We start from the raw sequence: 14,329 nt of genomic DNA on the forward strand, positions 1-14,329 counted from the left end.
CTCTTTTAATATAATTCTACTAAAATTAATCTTAGGAGATAATATAATCAATATTCTTTAATAAATAAGCCCACCACCGGCCGAGCGGTAAAGTCGCTGAACACTGGTAGTTCGGTTCGAGGTTCGAATCCCGCGAACGGGCTGGCTGCATGGGTGTTTTCGTGGTTTTCATCATGTGTAACGTGTATACGAGCCAGTTTCCCTTAGAAAGTCCTCCACGAAGGCATCCCTCCCCTTAGGCAGATAGCCCTAGTGTGCTTTGCCGTAATTAAATACACCACACCACCTTTAATAAATAAATTATTATGTATAATATTTGAAATGAATTTTTTATTTCGTGCTCGATAATAAATATTTATGATAATTATCTTAATACTATATTTTTTGCATATGCATAAGTTTGATTAACAATTAATATTTTATTAAAGACATTATTAATAATGCAATGATACTGAATTATTAAATACCATTATTAATATATTGTTAATGAATATAGTATATTAATTTTTCAATATATATATGTTTTAAAAATTGCACAGAAGAGGAAAGTTCAAAATAGCTAATGCTATAAAGCACATTTGATACTGCAGTTCCAGTTCATGAAGTTTACGTCGTTTTGTAGTTATTACTGTAGGCTTTTTCGAATAACTTTTACTGCTTTAAATATTATATTATTGTTCATACTTGGTGTAACTTTTTTACTCTGGAACTGCAGTATCAAATGTGCTTTATAGCATTACTATTTTGAACGTTTCTCTTCTGTGCAAATATTTTAAAATTCTGCAGCTTAATGCGCAAAATGTTTGCCCAAATAGGTCTCTCTTTTTCGTTTACTACTTTCTACTTATGCATTAATAATATATTAATGATGGTGATATAAAATACACCAATAACAACCAACAAATATAAAATACACCAATAACAACCAACAAATATAAAATACACCATATATACATTATCGGTTATACATAATTACATCAATATTTATGGTATATCAATAATCATAATATACTAAAATCCCCCTCCCTTTTTTAGAAACACACTAGCTGGAGTAATTTGCTCTCCCCTCCCTCGATGAGGTTCTAACGTCTTCGAGTCTCTCCCTTCTTTTTCTCCCGTCTTCTCATTCTATTCTCTTTGGTTACAAATATTTAAGTTTTAATTTTTTAAATTAATTGTTTTAGTTTAGGTAATGGTGGGCCTCGAAAATTTTCCAACTAACAGGAAACTTAACTGAGTTATATCAGATCTACTGCAATTCCTATTTAATGTTTTTAAAAATTCCTTAACTTCCAAGGATAAATGTAACTCACAAAGTAATGAAATTGAAATACAAATCATATTGGTACTTACTCTGAAATGGTTCCTCGAATCTTGCTATTAAACAATTTTTCCCCATCATTTTCAATTTGTTGTTACTTTTAAATCCAACGATTATGAAATTCTCAACACTTAAGATTTTTTTACATTAAAATGTAATTATAGAAGCATATCAGAATGTCATACTTTTTTTTTTTTTTTTTTTTTTGCTACTTGATGCAAATTAGGTATAATGTAAAATTTCCATGCATTATGAATTCCATATATTTGAACATTTATACGGGAGCTGTTAATTTCTCAAAGGAAATTAGAATATATCGGATTTTTAAGCAGTGTAAAATTTTCAGCATTAGTGCGAGATATGCCCATTATTACATCTTTTTAAAGTGGATTTTGGGATAGCTGTCATTGCGAGCGGAGTGACAGTAAACAAAGAACAGCAGGGGTAATCGAATACAGCAGGGAAGGCGTGGTTATTACGGCTGACTCACCCCTTCGGCTGGGTGGCCAATGTATCATCAGCAACATTAGACCTAGATCACGTCTCGGGCGATGATGTATGTAATATGAGTTAAAATTTTGAATATTGTTGCCTTAAAATGTTAGGGGATTATGACCGCATGCCTCAGGTGAGTGTAACAGACTGGAAACAGGTGAGCGTTTTTTTTTTTTTTTTTTTTTCTTTCACATAGTATTCTAAGCATACACATTCTTTGCGTCTTGGATAAGGCTGAGGCCAGCATAGCAATTTTTTAATGTTTGCTGAGAAAATTAGAGAAGAACACTTTACTTCCCAGAGAGGAAATTTTGGGAATAAGGGAAATTACGTCATCTACAGTAATTAAACAATAAACCCTTCCCAGTTGATTTCCAGAATAACTTTTTCGATTTTTCATTTTTTAAACCCTTTTTGCGAGAGCAAAATTAAAAAGTGAGTTTATGTAAAAGCACTTGAGTGTAATGTTCTCAAACTGAAAATGGTGTGGTGTATTTAATTATGGCAAAGCACACTAGGGCTATCTGCCTAAGAGGAGGGATGGCTTCGTGGAGGACTTTCTAAGGGAAACTGGCTCGTATGCACGTTACACATGGGAAAAACCACGAAAACACCCATGCAGCCAGCCCGTTCGCGGGATTTGAACCTCGGACCGAACTACCAGTGTTCAGCGACTTTACCGCTCGGCCGCTGGTGGGCTCAAACTGAAAATGAAACCGAATGGTAAGAAGAAACAGACTAATGAGATCCTTCTCGGGTTTATGTTAACATTATATTACGGACAATTAAAATAATAATAAATGATAAACAATTTTTTTTCAAAAGAAAATGCTATTAATTTCTAAAATATCTTTATTTCTTTATTTATCTCTCCCTCTTGAAATCTAATTTATAAGTGATTAGGGGATATCTTCAAAACTGATACATATTTATTTTCCTAAAAGTTTCAATTTTGAAAAAGTAGCTTGATAAAAAGTGGCTTAATATCTCAAACAATTTTGACAAAAATCAAAATATTGATATTTGAATATCACTGCTGCATTATAAAAATTTATCTGTCCTGTTCAGTTTATTACATTTTCTCTGCATTATGCTTGTTTCTTTATTAAAGCATTAAATCGCTTTCGTTCGTATGTTAATTTCAGAGGATTATCTGGCTCCCTGAAAATTCATTCAGTCTTTAAGTATTCCTTTCCTTAAGTTCACTTACTATTTTCAGAAACCTGATTGCTGTACTTCCATGATATCATGCCTTTCCATGGGGAGAAGGGGGATTCGACCAGAATTTAGTCTTCTTTCCCTTTCATTATTGATAAAATCTATGCAGAATCTATGCGTGAAGAATTACTTAAGACCAAGATTAAATTTTTATCCGCTATCACTATACATGATCATTATGAATTTTTCTCAAGTCATTTGCTCCCTGTATTATTAAAGAATTTTTTCCTTTCGATGTAAACATGGATTATTATGAAAAAGAAGGAAAAGTCCACACTTTGTAAAAATTTATCAGCTTTATGTTTTCTACCGCTTGTTTTAATAAAAATCTAGCAATGTTACTATACGACTTATGCTGTATAATAACGTTACATACGAAAACATGAACTTGTTGTGCTGTGATATTTGCATAGAATAAAACGCATTTAATCATAAGTTAACAAGAAATCATAAAGTAACTTTGAAAATATCCTTCATTTTTTTTTTAAATCTTTACATTTAGTTATTTTCACATATATTATCCTCATCTTTTTTTTATAAATATATTGCATTAAATTAGTTTCACATTCACAATTATAATCTGAAAAGAATTAGATTTTTTTCTGTATTATTGTTTAAATAATTTTTTACTCTTTTTCTAAAGCTGCTTATATATGACATTGCGAAACTGACTACATCTGCACCGATATCCAGTGCTTTTTTATATTCAACAAACTCATATATTTATCTTAAAAAATAAATTTATTGATTATGGTTGCTAATCGTTTCTTTATTTATGAATAAAAAAGTTATAAGTTATAAAATATTTGTTTACCTAATCATGATACAATAACGAAAAATGACTTGAGAGTGAAAAATTGAAATACAAATCTGTTATAAGAAAATCTCACGTAAGAAAATTATCAATATGTGCATACGGTTAACATAATTTGACTGTAAATCACTGTGCATACTTTCTAAAATTAGAAATGCCTGAATTCTACGAAAGTTCGCCAGGAAACCCAAGAAACGTGAACAGAATAAATAAGTAGAATATTGAGAAATGAACCAAATAATAAGCAAAATATAAATCTCTCCCTACAAAAAATACCACATATTAAAATGATGCCTATATATACATATAAATCTCTCCCTATAAAAAATTTAAATGATAGTATTGTTTTAAAAAAATTAAGCGCGTGCACACATACGTTCATACACATATATACTTCATGTTGACAAAAGTTTTTACCTGGCCTTTATTTTCGCAACCACTGGTCGTAGACATATGCTTCCACTTCCAAAGGTATTTTAAATGGGCCAAAGATTCACTTTTTCCTATTTCTAAATTTAAAATATATATATATAAAATACAAAATCTAACATTTTAGACGTTCCTCTGGCGTCTATACTTAAGAAATGTTTTACAACAAAGCTCCAAGGTCTGATTTCCGCAATGGCAAGCGGGGACTTCTCTTTCACAGGGGCCTACAGACTTTTCTATAGTACATAAAATATGTAAACTTTCATGCATTTTTCAGTTATAGGACATATACTACAGTGAAAAAAACTAAAACTGAGCCCCTGCAATAGTTCATCTCCATTTTGCCTGGCACCTCCAATTTTGTAAATCGGGCAGCTCATTTTTTTTTGGGGGGGGGACCCTGGCTGGAATTGCGATTTTACTTCAAAAATCAGGAATTATAAATTTATCCCCGAAATTAGAAGTGTTAGACCTAGAATTCTTTGAGCTTCGGTCGAGTTAAATCAGTAATTACAAATTCACCCCAAAAATGAGAAGTGTCGGACCTAAAATTCTTTGAGCTTCAGTTGAGCTTAAATTTTGCTGTACATAATACATATGCGTTAAGTTGTAGGGACATTAGGCTATTTCGAAGCAGGAGACGTGAAAAATGAGCAATGCCCTAGCCGGGACTCGAACCACGGACCTCTCGAATACGCGCCAAGTTTGCTGGCCATTACACCACGAAGGCATGCTCAGAAGGCGGGAGAAATACCTTATAATGTAATGTATTCTTCATAACCTCATTTTTGCAAGAGAAATCAAATCAAATTAATGGCCTTAAGTTACATACACAGTTTCTGTTTCTTTCATTAAATAATTTAACCAAACAATTCTCTTTTTAATTTACTTGTGTATCTTGCTTACATTTTTCTTAAGATAAGTTTATATCTTTTACACTGTCTTTTTATTTAGCATTGCTTGAAATTCATTTTCAATCTTTAAGGCTGTATATTCTTATATATTTCTAAGTTTAGTCCTTTATTGCTTTATAGCATAATCGCAAATATTTCTATATCTTTTCCCTTTTTTAAATATCTGTTATATATTGTAAGATTATGCAATTCTCATACATATTATTAGGAAAAAAGCTACTTATTATTTGTGATACCATTACATGCCGAACAAGTACTAATTTAGAAGTCAAACAACAAAAATCAGTGATATATTTTCAAATTTTCACAGGACTAATTTCGATGGTTTTACGGAACCATCGAAACTAGCTTTTGGCAGCTTTTGGAAGCTGAGGATGTGTGTGTGTGATTATGGCAAAGCCTCGAGGGCTATCTGCCTAAGGGGAGGGATGCCTTCGTGGAGGACTTTGTAAGGGAAACTGGCTCGTATACACGTTACACATGGGAATAACCACGAAAACGCCCATGCAGCCAGCCCGTTCGCGGGATTCGAACCTCGGACCGAACTACCAGTGTTCAGCGACTTTACCGCTCGGCCGCTGGTGGGCCCCGGAAGCTGAGGATGATGGTTCGGTAAAACCATCGACACTAGTCCTGTGAAAATTTGAAAATATAACGCTGATTTTTGTTGTTTGACTTCTAAATTAAGCTACTTATTATTTATGCTTAAAAATATCTTTCTTGTACTTCTATTCTAAGACCTGTATCAGTCAAAGTATTTTCATAGTTCTTAATGTTAATACCATTCTTACATTGTCTTTGAAAATCACAACATTCTTAACTAGCCAGATATTAAATTTAGATTCAGAAAGATTTAGAAGGCAATTAGAATTCTATCCCTTCCTAGAAGAAATGTAAACTGCTACTTAATATTTATGACTGCGTATTTGATAATTCACATCAGAATTAATAGCATATCATTCTTTCCTTTAGCTATTCAAGAACAAGTACATTTATTTTATTTTCAGAATTACTTTTAATTATCTAACACAGTGGAAGTTGCGAAAAATTGTTAGTAAAAGTAGTAGAGTAAAAATTAGTAATTAGGAGTCAGTTTTGACAACTGAGAACATGCTACAGATGAGTATTATAACATCATTTCTCTAGTGCTTCATCAATTTATCATATACTACAAGAACACTTTTATAGCGTATGTATGTAGCACGTTTATAGCCTAAAATCGGAATATTTTTCTACTACAAATTCTATAGTTTAAGGTCTCCTTTGCTATGTATATATGCCTGTGAGTTTAGTCTCATCGGTGACGTAAGTGTTATAAAAAATAACAGTTTCGAATAAGCTGCATTCGCTCCAGAGGGATACTTTCATAATAACGGTGTTGACACTTTTATTTAAGTCAGCCATTGTTGGAAAAGCCAGAAACCTTCGTAAGAGTGTCCGGTATATAGGTGTTCGCATCTCTGTATAGAGCAGGCTTCAGAAAGGCGCGGGCACCTTTAGGTCAAAACATCGCTAGGCAAGTATAGTTTGCTAATGAAAGCAAATAAAAGTTCTACATCCTCATTTAAGAAGTTCGCTTTTCACAAGTTAGAAACTGATTTTCGCAAACGGATAGGTATCCTTAGGAAGGTTTCTGCCTTTTCAAGCAGTGGCCAACCTGCACAAAGATATAGACACCTAGATAACGGGACACCGTGAAGCAACTGTCATTCCTGGGACTGGATAACTTACTCAGGGTTCAAGTTTTTCTCCACGGGTAATAAAAAATTGGAGTATTTTTCTACTATAAATTCCACCACGAAGGCAATCCTCTAAGTTCGGTAGCCTGTATGCACTTTGGGGATATTAGTTACCCCTGCTTCTGTAGGAACTACCAAAAACCAGATGGCTCCCGAGTTTTTCATGCTTTTCACCCTACATAACATAATTACTAGCCAGTTCCTTTTTAATAGGTCCTTCATGGAAGTATTCTTTATATAGGGAGACAGAGATTACGTTTTTCGGGATAATAAAATAACCTATCTGATTCACCTTTAGGATTTTTAATAATTCAATAGTTTAAGTGCATGAAATTATATTCTCAAAAGGACATCATATTCTAAATCGTGTATCCAAGAAGCGAGTTATTTACACATATATTAGGAATATGATTAATCCCTTACTGTTCGCTCTCATCGATGTGAACAACAGAGTTACATTTTCTGTTAATCACACTCGTATTACCGCCGGGCTGAAACTTTGGAGAACATTCCTTCTAAATAGCTCGAAATATAACTTTTATATCATATCCGGTAAACTTTCTTGAAATTTTAGGTCTTATTAGGGAAACTCTTAATAAAACTTAAAAAATGTAAAAACCTAAAAAAGTTAAAATGTTAAAAGGCTTTAAAATGTAAAATGTAAAAAATTACGAAAAACATAATAAAACACGAAAGCCAGTTGGATAGCATCAGTAGCATTTATAGATTTCAATCTTATCTCTCATTCAGAAACAAGATTACAGTTTTATTTCTTCAATAAAGCAATAATCGCTTTTCATGAAATTTAAGCGAATTTTAAGGGGTTAATTATGATTTAATTAACTTGCTCTAAAATACAGGTATTAAATACATTTTTCTACTTACCCAAGTTATGAGTGATTCTTAATTTAAATTTCTGATCATCGTAATATCCCATCAAATTGCATCGAAGATCTCACTTCTTGTAGCATTAAAAGTCAATCAAAACCCATTGAACTATTCATCAATCATGTGTTTTATCGTTATTGCATAGAACGGAAACGTTTTGCTGACTAATAGAATAGCTGTTATTAAACAAAGATATGGTATTACATTAACGTAAAATAACTGCAATCAACTGCACAATGCCTTCTCCTAGGAAAATCTCTACATTAACTAACGGAGTTGAACCAACAACTATCTGTCAGTTGAGAAAACTAAACAAAACAACTTACAAAAAACACTTATTTGGTTTCCTGCATGCAAATAAAGCACACAATCAAAACATGGGCAGTGAACCTTAAACGCCTTGAGAAAGTGAAACGAGGGAAAAGTTTGATTAAGCATGATACAGTGTTTTTGGTGAAAGCATAAAATCGCACGACTGCCTTGATTTTACGCATCACAGAAAGCGAATTCATGGGAAATATTTTTAGCATCCATGTAATCTGCGAAATACACAGGAAAACTAGTTCAAAGATTTGTCCATCATGTAAGGAATTTTTTATTAATTCAAACAGACTTTTCCAGAGAGTGCTAACATACGTACGAAGCCATATGGACTAATTTTCTGTGTCCCTTTACATAAAAATTTCGTAACGTTTCGATGCAGTACATCGTAATACAAATGAAACTGTTAAGTACCCTGCTATACATGAAAACCGAAAGGTTACTGGTAGCATCTTTACAGTCTGTAAGCCTCAAGAAAATAATAGTGGGTAAACTATTTCAGAAGCCATGCTTCTATAAAAATTATTTTTTGTGATTAAGATAGTATTGTTTTATCCAATGAGAGTGTACTATAGATTTTCAGCTCAACTCTTCTGAATATTGCCTATTGATACCAAAGGCGGCTTCTTTTTAAACGAAGTGACATAAAAGGCCAGGCAGTTATTAAAAGTCTAGTTTCTAATTATTTACTAATAAAGATTTCATTTAGCCATTAAAAGCTTGTTTAAAATATAATTAATCAATAAAATAAAACAGCGTAAAACCTTTTTTGTTTTTAAAAGGTTTGCTTTAACTGTTAAAGATTGCTAACATAAAGTTTTAAAAAGTGTAAAGTATTAAAGCTTTTATTTAAATACTAAACATTTGTTCAAAGTAAAATTAATCAAAAAATAAAATAATTAAAGAACCTATTCATTATTTCAAATACTTGGGATGACGATAATGGAAACCAATCATCGTGATCAAAATGGCCCTTATTTTTATTATGTAGTTTTTATTATCGCCTAAAAAGGAAATTTTAATTTCAACTCTTTTATTTCGGAACCTCACTTATTAAATAGTCAAATGCAAAGTTACAAGAAGGTTGTAGAAGAAACTGGTTTCTTACTGTAAAGTAGAAATTAAAAATGTATTATTGGCTTCGGTTACTACATAGTCTGTAGGCTAAAAAAAGAAGGTATGGATCAAGACCATGTTGAAATACTTTTTTGGTGTTACATTATAAAATTAATTACATTAAATAGGATTTAATTCACTAAACCGTAGCATGTTATTTGAAGAATTTTCTAACAAGCAACAGGGAATCAGAATTCGTTGAATATTGATTATTGATATAAAATTACTGAAATTGGAAAACAATTAGCATTTTTAAAAGGCCAAACGTGAAGAAATTTTCTTATGTAAAGCTTAAATTTTTCAATAATTTCACATGCTAGATTTTTCAAAACTATGATACAAATATGTACAAAAAGTAACTTAATAGTTCAATTGCAATTTATAAACTTATTTCTGGTAACATAAAAAATGTTTCGATGAAAATTGTATCTAAATTATTACTTTATTTTAGGACATCGCTTTTTCTTGTTTATTCTGGCGAATACAAAAATGTTACTTAAACATTTAAAAATTTTTTATTTCACATAATTCAGCTTAAGTACAGTATTTCAGCTTTAAGCTGGTTATGATTCAAGTTAACAATCTACTAGATCATATGTAAAAACGTATTATAGATTAACAATTACATAATAAATATTTATCCATACTCAAAATTATCTGTCCTTTAATAAGATAGCATTTTTTGCTCATTATTAATACGAGTATTTCGTTATGTTCCCAAGAACAAAGTCTGGCAAGACTAACTTGCCTAAAGAAATGTTTAAATATGTAATAAAACGGTAAGTGTTCTGGTGATTATAATCTTCGATTTCAGTGCACAAAACAAAGTTTCTCGCCTTATACAGACAAACTGCATTATTGTGTCACATGTTACCAAACAAATGAAATTATATAAACTGTAAGTCATAAGATATTCATGGAATAAACTGAAAATAAAATTGTTTAGCAGTTGACGTGATGTTAAAAATACATGGCTATAAGAAACTGATGCACATCTTTTAATAATGTCTATCAATATATAAAATTCTTTGCATTATAACTCTCTGCATCATATGGCAGTCAAGTAACTTTCCTCAGTAATTATTTCAATATTTGGTAGTCAGGGAAGTATAATTTTATAACCAAGAAATAATTCTAAACATATTGCTACAAAAAGCGTACTTCAGTATATTTTTAGAATTTTTCAGTATTTAAAATGCGGGCTAACAATATTATATTTTATAAATCTGATGCTCCGACAGCAAAATGAATAGGTTAATACGTATTGGCAAAGTGGATGTAATTCAATAGCAGGAAATAATTAGCAACCATTGATTTTCCCAACCATGGCGGTGAATCATTAAATCTGATGAAATATTTAGTCCATGTCAAGAACAGTTCCTCACACTCCATTCTTTTTGGGGGAAGAAGGATCTTCAAAAGCTCTACTGTTGTTTGATGGAGTGGGGAAGAGGAAAATCTCGTCTAATTCTTGATTTCCTGCCTCTCAATAAACAAGCAATTTAGCAGTTGCCAGACCTCGTCTCACATATTATAGGAGAATGGAAGAGGAAGACCGTGATCAGTACTTAGTGAAGTACTTGTCTGGCAACAGAAAAAGTGTATATATAATTCTTCATGTCTTGAAGCAAGATTTATGATTTTTATATACCGTCGTTGCCTTTAAAGGATGAAATAATTCTCGCTAACTAATTTGATTTAAAGGCAGATAAAAAGGATTGAAATTTTCAGTTGCGGTTTCTAGGCCTTGATTAAGAAATAAATCTGTATATATGGATCACGATAGTCTTCTTCAGTAGATTTCATCTGGTGAATTTTTTTTCAGCACTCTAAATTCGTACGTAAAAGTTAAAACTAGGAAAATCTCAACCCTAGAATGGCGTATACCTTACAGATAAACTGTATACATTTCTAGAGATTTAGATACAGCCCTATGCGTGTTCAAACTGCAAAATGATTTTCCGCAATTTTTCCAAATTATTATTCTTTAAATCAGTGGTGTGTAGTCTTTGGATCACGACGCATTTTAGGGTAACAAATATTTTTTTAAAAGAGTGGCTGAAGTTTCCTATTAATAGTCCCCACCAAACAGAACACGAAATTAAAATAAGGGATTAATTAAAAGAATAAAATAAATAAAAGGAAAATAAAACAATCGCAAAGCCTTCTATTGAAAAAATTGAAAAAAAAGAAATTAAAAAATCATGAAATCACACTTTCAAACACTAGGGAAAATATATCTTTAATTAAAATCATTACTAAACCTGATACATTTTAATGAATATGGAGAGTTTAAAGGAAATTTATTTCGCCATCTGAAAAGTCCTTTGGACTGTGCTCTTATTTTTTTTAATTTTATTTTAATGCCTCCTTTATTAAAAAATATTTTCAATTACATTTTACCGATTTGCAAATGCAATTACATATAAAAATCTTTTAATACTCTTAAGTATGCTCTTGTTAATTACTACCCACAAATAAAAGGGTAGATATATCAACTTTCTGTTTGTTTAATTTCTTGAACAAAATGAATTTCATCTCGGAGTTTGGATTATTTAAATAGACGGAATTTCATTTTGGATTTTCTATTATTTTTAAACATGGGAATAAAATGAAAGTAAGTACTTACATATAGAATTAATACATGGCCAATAGCATTTACAATTAATATTTCATTTATTAAAGTTTTGAAAACAAGTCAGTTTTAAAAGAAAAAACAATTTAAGTGCATCGGTTATTATTCGGTCATCTGATCTTAAATTTCCAGCTATTCAACACATATACAATCAATGCATTATCTGTTTAATTCTATTCGTGTGAAATCAGTCTTTAAATCAGAATATGTTCTTAGGGAATTCAGAAAAATTAATTTATTCAAATTTTTTTTATTGAACTGCTCAGATATTCCTACTTTTTTGCGATTAAAATCCAGATTCATATCTAATAAAAATTTGCATGGAGGTTTTAACATGCATCACTTTCGGAAGTAAACTTCTGTGGTTTTTACTACGAAAGAACTTAATTAATTCAACTGTACAGTTTCTTTAATTTACTTCTACATACATTTTCTCGTGACGTTTCTTTATTTCGAACACAAAAACAAAAATCCAACAGCATAACCATAGAGGATACTTTCATAGTTAATTGGAACTCCAGAACTGATATGCAACTTTGAAAAGAAAAAAATTCACAAAAATTACCATAAATTGCAATGCATAAAACTTTCATATGTGCACAGACATAATTGTAAATTTTATCATAAGCAATATTTTAGGTAAAAATGTAATATGTTGTGAATTTTTACCTAAAATTGTAACAATACCTAATATTTTAAAAACGTAATATTTTGTTTAATTTAATATGTTCTAAGTTAATTTCGTTTTTTATTTATAGCTAAAAGAAGAAATTTAATTTCCTGTTCAGTGTTTTTGAGGTATAAAATGAATGCGCTACAGCGAAGCCATATTATTATGTGATTATAAAACTTTATTTATTTTTACAGTCATTTACTTAGCTATTATTACTATGTGCATAGTATGAATTTTTTGAATCGTTGTTATTTTGTAGTATAGAAGCGTTCTGATTTCAGCTACTCTCGTATCATTTCATTCCCCGGTAGATTTCAACGTGAATATCTTTAAGAAAAATTATTTTCAATTATTTTCATATATATAAATATGTTTTCGCTCAATTACGATCAATTTTTAATTTATACCTTTACTTCAACATATATTAAAACACATCTGAAGTTTTCTTTAACTTACACTTTTTTAAAAGTGACCTTAAAATACTTCCAGGAGAATATTTCTAGGTTAAAAAGGGATCAGTGAACTGTCGGCTAGAGTCAGTGACCTCTTTTGAACGAATATATTGTTCAGAAAATATTACACTGATCTAAAAATGAACATTTTGGTGCTCCTTTAAACAATTTGTTTTAATTAAATTAAAAGATTGAACGAATTTCAAAAGTGCTATTTCAAATTCAGCTCTACTTTGCTATGCGTAGCTTTGCAGTTATTGATAAATAACAATTTCTGGGCTCAAATCATTGCCTCGCGCAAGCCCCCGGCGCGCAGGTCAACCCCTTTTACCTCCTAACAGAAGCTGAAGCATTTAATGTTTAAACATTTACCTGATCAACGCTCCAAATTGTGCATTGCTGAGTACCGGGCGTTTTTGTTTTTCCCAGGTTGGTAATGAATATATCCACGCTCTCCGAAAACCACTTTTATCAATGATGCAGAAAGAAAGATGAATGCGCCGCTTACGAAATTACTTTCGCTCTTGAGCCTCCCCGATGTTTCATCCGCATCTTCTGGGCACTCTACGAGTTTCCCCGCCTTTTCTTGTTGTGACGTTCCGGGCCGAACAGTGCCATCTGCTGGGTGAATTCTGAACTAGCTTTTATTTGAAGTTCTGTTTTTGTCTTTTTATGGCAAAATATAAAACAGATGACAGGACTATTCTTATATTCTGAAATATTAGTCGAACGAATTGTGCTTGGCATTATCTAGCTTTACGGTTTTAGGTTTAAACAATGCGAAATAAGCGACTAGAAATTTTAGCTTTGTTCACGATGAAAATGTGGTTGTTCAGCATATTGAAAGCAGAAATTATGGTGCTATATACTAAGATTTATCGTTTTAATTAAATTTTCCTTTCAACTTCCATTAACAATTTTCCTGTAACCTAATCAGAAAAATATTATCTGATCTGTGACAAAAGAGAGCTTTATAAAATTTCTTCACTTTTAAATTGATACATGTGTATATATAGGAATAAAAAATATTTTCTTTTTAGGAACGCTAGCGAAAATAAAGCTGTTAATTGCAGCCAGTAGCATTTTTATTTATTCAAATATTTAATTTATTTATTTGTGTAGTTAAGTTTCACATAGCTGCAATTTACAGCTCATTTTCCGGCATCTCTAAGAAAGCATTTTTCGGGTATCTTAAAGAAAGCAATATTAAACTAAATAGAACTTATTATTATTTATAGTTACAATTACTTATTTGCCGTTTTTGATCAGAAAAACGGATAAAAGGCATGGTTTATGTGTACAGTCTTTCATGTG

The 14,329-nt window shown here is 31.2% G+C and overlaps 1 protein-coding gene across 1 annotated transcript in view; it reads right to left on the minus strand.

Annotated features, from left to right (window-relative positions):
- Positions 1-13,557, minus strand: part of DAAM (disheveled-associated activator of morphogenesis-like protein) — a 173,731-nt gene extending 160,174 nt beyond the window's left edge. The window contains exon 1 of the mRNA XM_035354125.2: positions 13,388-13,557. The gene's annotated coding sequence lies outside the window, so the exon portion shown is untranslated. The remainder of the gene's footprint in view (positions 1-13,387) is intronic.
- Positions 13,558-14,329: the final 772 nt, after the last annotated feature.

The sequence above is a fragment of the Stegodyphus dumicola genome, chromosome X2 (assembly GCF_044657685.1).
Source record: "Stegodyphus dumicola isolate Sdum_Otavi_A_Nest chromosome X2, ASM4465768v1".
Lineage (NCBI taxonomy): Eukaryota > Metazoa > Arthropoda > Arachnida > Araneae > Eresidae > Stegodyphus > Stegodyphus dumicola.